This window comes from Gossypium arboreum, chromosome 4 (genome assembly GCF_025698485.1).
Source record: "Gossypium arboreum isolate Shixiya-1 chromosome 4, ASM2569848v2, whole genome shotgun sequence".
Lineage (NCBI taxonomy): Eukaryota > Viridiplantae > Streptophyta > Magnoliopsida > Malvales > Malvaceae > Gossypium > Gossypium arboreum.
In genome coordinates this window covers 77,210,728-77,224,566 of record NC_069073.1, presented here as the reverse complement: position 1 = coordinate 77,224,566, position 13,839 = coordinate 77,210,728, and the positions used below count along the sequence as shown (strand labels likewise).

At 31.7% G+C, this 13,839-nt stretch overlaps 2 long non-coding RNA genes across 3 annotated transcripts; both read right to left on the bottom strand.

Annotated features, from left to right (window-relative positions):
- Window positions 1–696: 696 nt before the first annotated feature.
- LOC128291642 (uncharacterized) lies at window positions 697–3,109 on the bottom strand. The gene is made up of 2 exons (XR_008281453.1): window positions 3,030–3,109; window positions 697–876 (listed from the first exon to the last, which is right to left on the bottom strand). It is a non-coding gene; the product is annotated as an uncharacterized LOC128291642 (long non-coding RNA).
- Window positions 3,110–4,784: 1,675 nt separating this feature from the next.
- LOC108459772 (uncharacterized) lies at window positions 4,785–10,664 on the bottom strand. Of its 2 annotated transcripts, XR_008281452.1 has the most exons (4): window positions 10,408–10,664; window positions 10,180–10,252; window positions 9,952–10,004; window positions 4,785–5,371 (listed from the first exon to the last, which is right to left on the bottom strand). It is a non-coding gene; the product is annotated as an uncharacterized LOC108459772 (long non-coding RNA). The 2 variants fall into 2 exon arrangements; XR_001867407.2 differs by having other exon boundaries at window positions 10,180–10,663.
- Between the last annotated feature and the right edge of the window lie 3,175 nt (window positions 10,665–13,839).

Below are 13,839 nucleotides of genomic sequence, written 5' to 3'. Positions count from 1 at the left end.
AATATTTGAATATATCCCAAACTTGTTGAATAATTTGATTGAGAACAATTGCCTTGCAAGTTTGATTGATCTTCAATTTAGTGAAATGCTTGATTTTGCATATTGTTATAATTTTATAAACACTTGTTGGTTAAAATGAGTAAATTCTTATTCATGTTACACCTAAATTATTTGCATTGCTCATGGTTTTTGAATGAGACTTGATTTCAGGAAAAATTATTGAATGATATCTAGTATGAGAATGTGTAGCATGCTTGAGGACAATTATCATCTAAGTAGGGGGAATTTGGTAGCAAGTTAACTTATATGTTTAATGTACCTAATTTTGGTCAATTTTTTAATAGAATACTACTAAGCTTGCTAATTCTTGCCTAAATTTTATCATGGACGCAATTGGATTGCGGAAGTTTAAAAAAAAAGTAAAAAATTGGGTTAAATTGGAACAAAAAGCAAGTTGAGGGTTGAATTAAAAATTTTTCAAAGTTATTTTTGAGCTGATAAAAATATCAGAATTTTGACTTTGACAAATTGTATATTTAGAAAAATATGATTTAGTGGTTGGTTGTTAAGCATGATTCTAGGCGTAAATCATGTGAAATTGGTTCTTTGAGAGGTGTATACAAATGTAACACCCTTACTCATATCCGACGCTAGAACAGGGTACGAGGTATTACTGGACTTGAGTACTTGTAATCATTTAAAACCTAGACATAAAATTTCATCAAATTTTAAACTTTTCAAACATATTCAAGTTGTCCCTTAAAAAAAAAACTTACAAGGCCCATATCATGCTTTAAAACCTTTATATATCGATCAATAGTTTGATAGTCTGATTTAACCTCCGGCGAGCTCCAACTCGAGCTAACATCTGCGGCACTATAGGAAAAAGGAAAGGAAGGGAGTAAGCATTATAGCTTAGTAAGTAAATATGTAAATATTAATAAACAATACATTATCATACATTAAACAAAGTCACAATATGTTCCCGGAATATTACCATCACAAACGCACATACTTTCACTATTACAATTATAAACAGATTCAAAATAAGCTGTCTAGCAGAGTACCAGTAGCTAAATTATTTATTTCTGGAGCTACAGAACTCCAAATTACAAACCATAAATTTTCCTTGAAAACTAGATTCATGTATATTCTTACCATAAAATTTTCAGAATTTTTGGTCTAGCCAATTAGTACAGTTTATTCATTGAAGTTATCCCTGTTTCACTACTCAACTGCCCTGACCACTCTTCACTACAAATAAATTTTCTCTTCTTATAGAACTCATATGATGTTATCATTTTTTATTTGAAAATAGACTCATTAAGGATTTCAAACATATAAATTATATCCCATAATTATTTGTTTACAATTTTTAATGATTTTTCAAAATCAGAACAGGGGATCACGTAGTCATTCTGAACAAGTCTCATAGAAACTTAAATATCTCAGAATATAGAATTCCTTTGCTTGCTCTGTTTCTGTTATATGAAAATAGACTCATTAAGCTTTAATTGTATATCTCATTCAGTCTCTGATTCAATTTCTACTATTTTTGGTAAATTTTTAGATTCTCGTCACTACAACTATCCAGAACAATTTTATTGTCAATTTTGATCTTTCACACTTCAATTGTATTCATCACTTACCCAAACAATCTTTCCAATTTCCAATCACATATCGAGCATATTGCTGATAAGTTACACACGTATATACTTACACTTATCATTACAAAGTCATACACAATTTCATTTAATCAATTTCTCAGTTGAACGCTTGAATAATAATGACACTGTGATGGTATCGCACACAGCCCACCTTTAAAATCGAAGCTCTCTTGTACACATAGTGGCCTTCACTTAGCACCACTCATGTGACCTAGCTCGATTCTACACATAATTCTGGCTCTCTTGTACACATGGTGAACACTTAGTACCACCCATGTGACCTAACCACTTTATCTCGTAGCTCTCTTGTTTACATGGTGTCCTTCACTTGGAACCACACATACAACCTAGCTACATTTATCTCGTAGCTCTCTTGTCTACATGGTGTACACATAGTATCACTCATGTGACCTAGCTACCTCATAATGTCTTGTAGCTCTCTTGTACACATGGTATACATCCCGTGTTACACATGTGACCTAGCTACATACCATCTGTATCTTTCGATTCCGAAGGTTCAAACAGGAAGTATCTCACTTTATAATACTTTATTCCATTCTTCTAATAGTCAATTATGATTCAAAAATCAGCTACAATACATAAAATATGTTGAAATATAAAAACGTAATAAAGATAATGTATTATTTACATACAAACTTACAAACTTTCTCATTTCCATGTCAAATTAATATTGAACATTTAAATCATCATAATTATACTTACTTTCAACACCTCGGCAATCATAGTAAATATATCAATTTTACATTGAAACATGCATAAATTAATGCTTATTATACATATGAACTTACCTCGATACTAAAACGGTCATTTTACCAACTTTCTCGATTTTTTATTTTTCTCCCATTCTAGGTTCAAATCTCGTTTTCCAGGATCTAAAACATTATATTTTACTTATTTAATTAATGTACTATTTAAAATAGTCCTTAACTCAAACTTTTACAAAATTACATTTTTGCCCCGAAACTTTTGCATATGTACACTTTTGCCCCTAGGCTCGGGAATTAAAATTCATCCCTTATTCTTATGTTTTATGACATGCTGATCATTTTTCCCTTCTATGGAAACATGAAATTCTCACTCTAACACATAGTTATGAACAATAACAACTTTTACCGATTAAGCCGTTTTACTCATTTTTGCTTAAAGCCGCTTAGCAAAAGTTGTTTAACATAATTTCAGCCTTCATATTCAACCATAAAACATAAAAATAAACACATTTCACCTATGGGTATTTTTCCAAATATGAACCCTAACTTAAATTATTGCTAGAATAAGCTTAATCAAGTTACCGGGATTCCAAAAACGTAAAGAACTTGAAAAACGGGGCTAGAACGGACTTACTATTGAGCTTGGAAAGCTTGAAAACCCTAGCCATGGCTTCCCCCATGCTAATTTCAGCCTCCGTGAAAAATATGAGTCAATTTTGGCTTTATTTTTCCTTTTTATTTCTTTTAATTACTAAATGACTAAAATGCCCTTAAGGCCTTTCTTTAAATTTTTGTCCTATTCATGCCCATTTTTGTCCAAACGAAATATAATGGTCTAATTTTCATTTAAGGACCTCCTCTTTAAAACCTCATTTTAATCAAGTACTTATGAATTAGAACACATATTTTGCAACTTTTGCAATTTAGTCCTAAAAGTCCAAGTAAGCACTTTATCAGTAAAATTTCTTAACAATATTTTTACACAATATTTTAATCAATAAATAAACCTTAAAATTTAATCGGAATAAATTTTTTGACTTCGAATTCGTGGTTCTAAAACCATCGTTCCGTTTAGGCCCTAAATCAAGCTATTACAGCAACTTCTGCAAATAAGCCCTAATAGGCAAATTAAACATGCAATCTATAAAATTTCTTATTAATACTCTAAAACATGCATCTAATCACTCGGTAAATCATAAAAATTAATCGAAATAAACTTTTCTATCTCAGATTTGTGGTTTTGCAACCACTATTCCATTTAAGCCCTATTTCGAAATGTTACATTTCTCCCCCCCTTTAGGGATTTTCGTCCCCGAAAATCTTACCGGTAAAAAGATTCAATATCTTTTCTGAAAATTTCTTAAACATCTCCAAACAAATTTTCTTCAAAGCAGTACTTTCAAAATCACCCCACTATCAAATTGAAATACAATATAACTAAGTTTCAACTCTGTATGACCTCTATATTAATCGAAAACTATTTCCAATTCTCACATTTGCTTTCACTTTTTTTTTAACCAAAAACTTTGCATTCAGCTATTAATACAGCTCAATCATTATTCTTCTATCTAATTCTATCATTACTAAATCCACATTATCTCATTCACAATCAAAATTTTTTAAAAAAAAATCCAGCAATCATATACTTTAAGCATCATACCGGATGAGTTAATTAACTAAGTCTAATCTTTCTTTAACTCGTAACATTTCGAATTGAAAATCTTCATATTAACTCGACATCTTTTCTGCAACTAAGTTCATTTATTAAACCATTCTCAAATGCTATCACATTGTCAATTAATCTTACTGGAAGGGGGTGAGGCTGTAACACTTCTAACTTGCCTCTTATATATATTCATGCATATAACTTAACACTTATCAATATATATATATATATATATATATAATTTGCTTCAAATAACTCAACATGCATATTCATTTTACACAACCCTCCTGTCATCTTATACAAACAAATACACTTATACATATGTTTAAATTCTCAAATAGAATTACTCATAACATTCATTTAATTTCACAAGTTACACTCATAGCATCACACAATTGCCAATCAACATGAACACTTATCATAATATAAACTTTCCCTTCATCTCATCTTTCATATTCCAAGAGAAATTCTTATTCACGACTCATTCATTATCACATAAACATTATGAACTAATACTCTTACCTTTTAAGAGTCTCATTTCATCTTAATATTATCACAGTTATATAATTCACTTTAGACAGGCTTACACACATATTCATATCTTAAAACAAATGCACTCAAACATACATTCCACAAAGTTGAGTAAATTTATTTATCACATTCACTTAGTCAAAATAAGTTAGACACATAATATCATATCAATGTCAAACGAACATGGATGAGTTTATAACGATGTAAACTTTCGTTTCTTTTCACTTTTCTATATTTCTCTATGTCTATTTCATTTTACACTTGATCTCACACATATCATCACAAGTGACCAAGATCAATTTTTAAGTACACCAATATATCCACCAAATTATATGAACTTACTTAACCCCTTTTTACACTGTCGATGGTAGCTCGGTTGGAAAACACTTCTGTCTCAACAGAACTATTTCATCGGGATCGGGAGGCATCACACTATCACAGGTAGTAATATGGCATGTATAGCTTAACTCTTACACATGCTAGATTAGTCCGAGAACCGACTAAACCATAGTTTTGATACCACTAAATGTAACTCCCCTTACCCGTATCCGACGCCGGAACAGGGTACGAGGTATTACTAGACTTGAGTACTTGTAATCATTTAAAACCGAGACATAAAATTTCATCAAATTTTAAACTTTTCAAACATATTCAAGCTGTCCCTTAAAAAAAAACTTACAAGGCTCATATCATGCTTTAAAACCTTTATATATCGACCAATAGTTTGATAATATGATTTAACCTCCGGCGAGCTCCAACTCTAGCTAACATCTGCGGCACTATAGGAAAAAGGAAAGGAAGGGAGTAAGCATTATAGCTTAGTAAGTAAATATGTAAATATTAATAAACAATACATTATTATACATTAAACAAAGTCACAATATGTTCCTGGAATATTACCATCACAAACACACATACTTTCACTATTACAATTATAAACACGTTCAAAATAAGCTGTCTAGAAGAGTATCAGCAGCTAAATTATTTATTTCTGGAGCTACAGAACTCCAAATTACAAACCGTAAATTTTTATTGAAACTAGATTCATGTATATTCTTACCATAAAATGTTTAGAATTTTTGGTCTAGCCAATTAGTACAGTTTATTCATTGAAGTTACCCCTATTTCACTGCTCAACTGCCCTGACCACTCTTCACTACAAATGGATTTTATCTTCTTATAGAACTCATATGATGTTATCGTTTTTTTCATTTGAAAATAGACTCATTAAGGATTTCAAACGTATAAATTATATCCCATAGTTATTTATGTACAATTTTTAATGATTTTTAAAAATCAGAACAAGGGATCACGTAGTCATTCTAAACTAGTCTCATAGAAACTTAAATATCTCAGAATATAGAATTCTTTTGCTTGCTCTGTTTCTTTTATATGAAAATAGACTCATTAAGCTTTAATTTGATATCTCATTCAATCTTTGATTCAATTTATACTATTTTTTGTAAATTTTTAGATTCTCGTCACTGCAACTATCCAGAACAGTTTTATTGTCAATTTTGATCTTTCACACTTCAATTGTATTCATCACTTACCCATAACAATCTTTCCAATTTCCAATCACATATCGAGCATATTGCTCATAAGTTACACACGTATATACTTACACTTATCATCACAAAGTCATAACCAATTTCATTTAATCAATTTCTCAGTTGAACGCTTTGGAATAATAACAGATACACAATGGTATCGCACACATCCCACCTTTAAAATCGAAGCTCTCTTGTACACATGGTTGCCTTCACTTAGCACCACTCATGTGACCTAGCTCGATTGTACACATAATTCTAGCTCTCTTGTACACATGGTGAACACTTAGTACCACCCATGTGACCTAGCCACTTTATCTCGTAGCTCTCTTGTTTACATGGTGTCCTTCACTTGGAACCACACATGCAACTTAGCTACATTTATCTCGTAGCTCTCTTGTCTACATGGTGTACACATAGTATCACCCATGCGATCTAGCTACCTCATAATGTCTCGTAGCTCTCTTGTACACATGGTATACATCCCGTATTACACATGCGACCTAGCTACATACCATCTGTATCTTTCGATTCCAAAGGTTCAAACGGGAAGTATCTCACTTTCTAATACTTTATTTCATTCTTCTAATAGTCAATTATGATTCAAAAATCAGCTACAATACATAAAATATGCTGAAATATAAAAATGTAATAAAGATAATGTATTATTTACATACAAACTTACATACTTTCTCATTTCCATGTCGAATTAATATTCAACATTTAAATCATCATAATTATACTTACTTTCAACACCTCGGCAATCATAGTAAATATATCAATTTTACATTGAAACATGCATAAATTAATGCTTATTATACATATGAACTTACCTCGATACTAAAACGGTCATTTTACCAACTTTCCCGATTTTCGATTTTTCTCCCATTTTAGGTTCAAATCTCGTTTTCCAGGATCTAAAACATCATATTTTACTTATTTAATTAATGTACTATTCAAAACAGTCCTTAACTCAAACTTTTGCAAAATTACAATTTTGCCCCTAAACTTTTGCATATTTACACTTTTGCCCCTAGGCTCGGGAATTAAACTTCATCCCTTATTCTTATGTTTTATGACATGCTGGTCATTTTTCCCTTCTATGGAAACATCAAATTCTCACTCTAACACATAGTTATGAACAATAACAACTTTTACCAATTAAGCCGTTTTACTCATTTTTGCTTAAAACCGCTTAGCAAAAGTTGTTTAACATAATTTCAACATTCATATTCTATCATAAAACATCAAAATAAACACATTTCACCTATGGGTATTTTTTCCAAATATGAACCCTAGCTTAAATTATTGCTAGAATAAGCTTAATCAAGTTATCGGGATTCCAAAAACGGGGCTAGAACAGACTTACTATTGAGCTTAGAAAGCTTGAAAACCTTAGCCATAGCTTCCCCCATGCTAATTTCGGCCTCCATGAAAAATATAAGTCAATTTTGGCTTTATTTTCCCTTTTTATTTCTTTTGGCCTTTCTTTAAAATTTTGTCCTATTCATGCCCATTTTTGTCCAAATGAAATATAATGGTCTAATCACCATTTAAGGACATCCTCTTTAAAACCCCATTTCAATCAAGTACTTATGAATTAGAACACATATTTTGCATCTTTTGCAATTTAATCCTAAAAGTCCAATTAAGCACTTTATCAGTAAAATTTCTTAACGATATTTTTACACAATATTTTAATCAATAAATAAACCTTAAAACTTAATCAGAATAAATTTTTTGACTTTGAATTCGTGGTTCTTAAACCATCGTTCCGTTTAGGCCCTAAATCGGGCTATTACCGCAACTTCTGCAAATAAGCCCTAATAGGCAAATTAAACATGCAATCTATAAAATTTCTTATCAATACTCTAACACGTGCATCTAATCACTCGGTAAATCATAAAAATTAATCGAAATAAACTTTTCTATCTCAGATTTGTGGTTTCGCAACCACTACTCCATTTAAGCCCTATTTCGAGATGTTACAACAAACGCTTATAATTGTGGCATTAGAGATGACGTAGGATTCCTTCTCGATTCTCTACCCAAGGATGACTCCTCCATTGTGATCAGTTGCATCATACATGATCTCGAAGGGATAATCCCAATTCGGTGGCTACACTATGAGAGTTGAAACAAGCTTATGCTTGAGAGTATTGAATGTGTCGTTGCACGCTTGATCGAATTTGAAACCTTTGTCTTTTTATAAGAGATTACAAAGCGGTTGTGAAATCTTCAAAAAATCCTTAATAAAACGCCTGTAAAAACCTACATGGCCAAGAAAAGAAAGGATTTCCCTTACAATCATGGGGTATGGAAGTGAGTTAATAACATCAGGTTTGACCTTATCAACCGTAATCTCTTCAACAGGGACAACATGACCTGAATTGAATCCCTTATCAACCATAAAATGACATTTTTCATAGTTTAGAATGAGATTAAATTATAGACATCTTTCCAAAATCTTACTGAGGTTTGATAGACATTCATAAAAAGAATCACCATACACCGTGAAGTCATCCATAAATACATAAATTATTTTCTCGACATAGTTTGAAAATATGCTTACCATACACCTCTAGAATGTGGCCAATATGGAAAAAAGGACATGCAAACATCTTCTTTTCTTGGTCTATAGGTGAATGTGCCAAAAGGACATGTGAATGTCTTCTTTTCTTAGTCTTCCAGTGCCACTAGAATTTGGAAGAAACTTGAATAGTCATCAAGACAGCAATAGTGAGATTTACTGGCTAAGCATTCGAGCATTTAGCCAATGAAAGGAAGTGGAAATTGGCTTTTCAAGTTAAAACATTCAACTTCTTGTAGTTTATATAGACTTTCCACTCATTTTAGACCCGAGAGGGAACCAATTCAGAAAGTTAGGAATTGAGCATCAATTAATCTCTGGAATGATTTCTGACCACTAAAACCTGGTCAATGAAGGGTGAAAACTCAAGACATCAACATAAATTATATGAATGTTTCAGACTTAATAGATATGGACACTTTTACTTGGAAATCTGAAGTATTGAGGGCTTTATTTGATGACAAACAAGTGAGAAGGATATTGGCAATCCCATTGGCTAGTAGTGCACAGACGAATGAAGTAGTGTGGCATAAAGGCAACACTAGCGTCTATAAAGCTAAAAGAGGATACAAGTGGCTAGTTACAGAGGAATTGGATTTGCTAGGATATGATCACACAACACATTCTACAGTACTAAAAGCTTTCTATAGTTGTAGAATTTAAATATCCCATGCAAAATCAGGATTGCAATGTGGAAAATTGCCAATGGGTATTTTCCTACGTTACAAATGTTAAAAAAAACGATAGCAATAGAAAGCCTTTTTCCTATCTACCAAACTGAGGAGGAATCAGTAGAGCACCTGTTTGAGGAATGTTAGTTCACGTAACAAATCCTGTAGAGGATTGCTGTGGTGTTCTCAACCACAAATGGAAAGCAAAATTGGAAACTTTGGTTGGTAGAAGAGTTTATAAACAACAGCTGCTCTATGTGCAAAACAATAGCTATTAGCTATTGGGCATTATGGTACAATCGAAACAAGGTAAATTATGAGGGGGCAAGGAAACAAATGCATGAAGTGCTAGCTTTTATCAATGCTTATATTTTAGAGAAGGAAAAATTAGAAGATATAACAGTACCAATGTAAAACCCTCGAGTTAGTAAATGGAAGCCACTAGAAGGTGATAGTGTTAAAGCTCATTTCATCAACAGTTAAATAAATCAGTCTAGGTGATTTTAATTAGAAACAGGGAGGGCCTAGTTATGGCAACGTGTACTTACCTGAATGAGCGTGTTAAAATCAACCATGGAAAAAGCGCGAGCATGTTTGAAACCTGTAATTTTCGTGAAGGAACTAGGGTTTAGAAGGATTTTGGTAGAAGGGGACATCTTAACTGTTTTGAAGAGAGTAAGGACCGTAGAGGAGGATAAATCAAAAATCAGTAATCTAGTCAAGGAAGTAAAAGAAAGGATTTGTAGGTTTGAAAAAAATAGAATTTCGAAACATACCTTAGAAAGCTAATGAAGTTTGGCAGAGGAAGGTAGGCGTTATGAAAACCCCAAATATTGGATAGAAGAGGCTCTGAAGAGAGTGAAAGAACTATTAAATCAAGATTGACATGGACTACAATGAGAGGGATGAAGAATGAGGTTACTGAGACCGAAAGAACTATGACTATTTGGACTTCGATGAACTCAGATTGTCATAGAGGGATCGAGCCGTAAACGGAAGCATACCCAAGATCAACAGGAGGAAAACAGGACTGCCTCTGGTGTGTTTGTGATGTAATGATCGAATTAGCGAAATGGAAAGGAAGATGGTTCATTTCTTTACTATTTTTGGTTTTGTTTTCCTTTAGAAATCTATTTTGGTTTTTAGATATGAGTTATCCCCAATTTTTTAATTCTGTTACTTTCAAGGCACTGCCCATTCGACTAATAAAATTGACGCAGAAGAAAAGTTGATTGGTGGGCTGGGAATTGTAACCGATGACTTCCACATTAATACATTACTCTTTTATTCAAAATAAATATTATATTGTCTTTCATACCACTAGGATATTTACAAATAATATTAAAGGAAAAAAGGAGTTATACAATAGCATAAACAGAAAATTAAATACATTATTTAAAATAATTAATTTTAAAAAATTAGAAATAATATCTGGTTTTGTTAATTGAGTTTCGAATGATATTAAAGATAATATTAAATTAAATTAAAATGAAATAGAGAATAATTTAAATTAAGATGATCCTAAAATATATAGGTTTTGGGCATTAATAAAATAATGCCACATCATCAGTTTTAAAGATATACAAATATTATTCTACACTCAATCACATACAATATCATCTTTAATTTAATTTAACTTTAATTAAAATAAATGATTTTGGGGAAAAACGATGAAACTATATGCAGAAAAAAGATATAACAAAAAAAAATTGAAACTACATACAAGTTTGAACCTTGAAGACAACATTGTTAGGAGAGACAACCACAAATCCAAACATAAACTAGAAAAGTAACATGAAGAATACCAAATTGACAAAAAAAACTAATAAAAATCATAAGCAAAAATTGAAGTAAAAAAAAAAACGAAAGAAAACTAAAACTAACCATTAAAAATCTAGAAAAAAAACACCAAGAAAAATTTTGAAATTTGAAAATTATAACCACCATTTGCGATTTTGTCAAATTCTAAAATTTAACTAAAGAGAAATTAAAAATCAAAATTAAAAAGAAAAAGAAAAGAAAAAAATTATCTCCACTTCACTACATAAAAATAAAGGGTAAACTATACAAATAGTCACTCAATTATAAAAAATTTCATTTAAGACACTTAAAATAAAAAGTTTACGGTTTAAGCATCTACGTTATATAGTTTGGTCATTTTAGTCACTCTTGTTAAAATAAAAAAACAACAAGTTGGCGTAATAGTTAAAAAATTTATTATAATAATAAATTTAACCTCAATTTTTACATATTATATCAATTTAATCATAAATTTTAAAATTAACTCTAAAAACTTACAAATATTGTCAATTTGATCTCAAAATCTTTGTGGTGTAAAACTTCAACTTACCATCCATGAACCATTGTCCATCAGATGAAATATAAGCCTTTTTAATTGAAAGATTCAAATCTATTAAAACCTAAATAATATCCAACAAATTTCCATGTCTTGTAGCACTATCAACCTGATGAAAATCAAAAAGCCAAAAAAGGGAACTTGAATGAGCAAAAAAAAAAGCTTTGAAAATTTCAAAACATGAAGGCCAACAAGTCAAATTTTGGGCAGTGTGTTCATATTTTAAGAAGGTTTCGAAGAAGGCTAATCTTGACCAGAGTCATAGTGGGGCAACCGTCATTGTCGATCACGACCTTGTAAAAAAATGACAACAACATAAATTTAAAACCTAGTTAAAAAAAGATGGAAACCCAAAATCAAAATAAAATAGAATACTAACCAGTGTGTGCTCATCATTATAACAAGTTTTTCATATTCTTCCATACAAGCATGTCACTCCGTTCTTTTTTTCTTAGATTGTTGTTTCTTTGAAGAACCCCAAAAAGGATGGCTAACCAAGAGAGTTTTTCTCAAAGGAAATGCTAGCTAAAGGGAAGTGAAGAGATGGATGGCTTATGTGTGGAAGAGAGGAAAGAAAGATGAGAGAAAGATGATAGAAATATGAATTGAGAGATGTATGAATGATGAGGGATGGGAGGTGGTATTTATACTAGAGTAATGGCTTAGAAGTTTGCTAAAAATAACATGGAGATCTATAACAGCCCGATTTAGGGCCTAGTCGAAATAGTAGTCTCGGGACCACAAATCCAAAGTCAGAGAGATTATTTTATTATTAAAATAGAGTCATAGCATGTTCATAATAGTGCACAAAAAATTTGGTGAGCTAATTTTAACGTTTGTAAACCCAATTGCGAAAAAGGACTAAATCGCATAAAATGCAAAAGTCATAAATTGATAGCTAGAGGTGTCAAATAGCTAGAGAATAAAAATTGGGGGTTTTAAAAGGGCATTTAGGCCCTTTTAAAAGAGTTTGGTCAGCCATGAGACAAGGAAGGGTATTTGGTCAAAGGGTTAGGTTGGTTGATGTCATAATATGCATTTTAATAATACCCTAAAGCCTAGCATTCACCTTCTTCATCTATTTTTATCCTCTTTGACCGAAAATAGGAGGGCTTGAAAGCTTCAAAAAAATTCTAGCTTACTTATTCCTCTCTCAAGTAAGTGATGTTAATGGCTTTTCTTGAATATATTTGCATTTTTAAGACCCTTGAAGCATGAGCTTTCAAATGAGGGGTCTATTTTGAAAAATGATTAAGATTTTAGGGTTTTTCCATGAATGAATTTGTAATGGTTGCTGAGTTTTTATGGAACAATATGAGTCTTAGTAGTGTAATAGACAAGTTTTATGAAAGGTGTTAGCATGAAAACACCTAAAAGGACTATTTTGCATAAGTTGTAAAATAGTTGATAAATGCGTGAAATAGTGAGAATTTGAAGCTTCTATAAGATTAATAATGGTTCGGTTAGGCTTGAGATAAGAAGAAATTCGATAAAAATTAATTTTCAACCATAGGGGTAAAATGGTCATTTTGTCAAAGTTTAGGGGTAAAATGGTCATTTTGTCAAAGTCTAGGGGAAAAATGGTCATTTTACCAAAGATGTGAAAATTTGATTGCCTAATTGTATTTAGTGACTAAATGAGTGTATTTTGCTAATATAGATCAAGAATTGCCAAATCCAACCTAGACCGGGGGAAAGCCAAGCAATTCGACTAAACCGACCAGTTGTGTGTATTTTGTAATCCGAGAGTTGTATGTAAAATAGTAAAACTACATTGCTATTATAGGTGGTTGAATTGTTATAGAATGAATTGCTTGATTGTGGATTTGAGAATGTTTAATGACATTCTAGATAGTAGAATTCCCGTTAGAACCTTAAGAAGTACGTCAGATATTCATGCCATGACATGTAGGGTCATTTGTGTGTGGGCTAGTATAAGACATGTCTGGGAAATGCATTGGCCACATTATGAGAGCCAGTGTAAGACGGTGTCTGGGATGTGGCATCGGAATTGAGACAAGTGCTAGTGTAAGACATGTCTGGGACATACATCGGCCTCGAGACATAAGCTAGTGTAAAA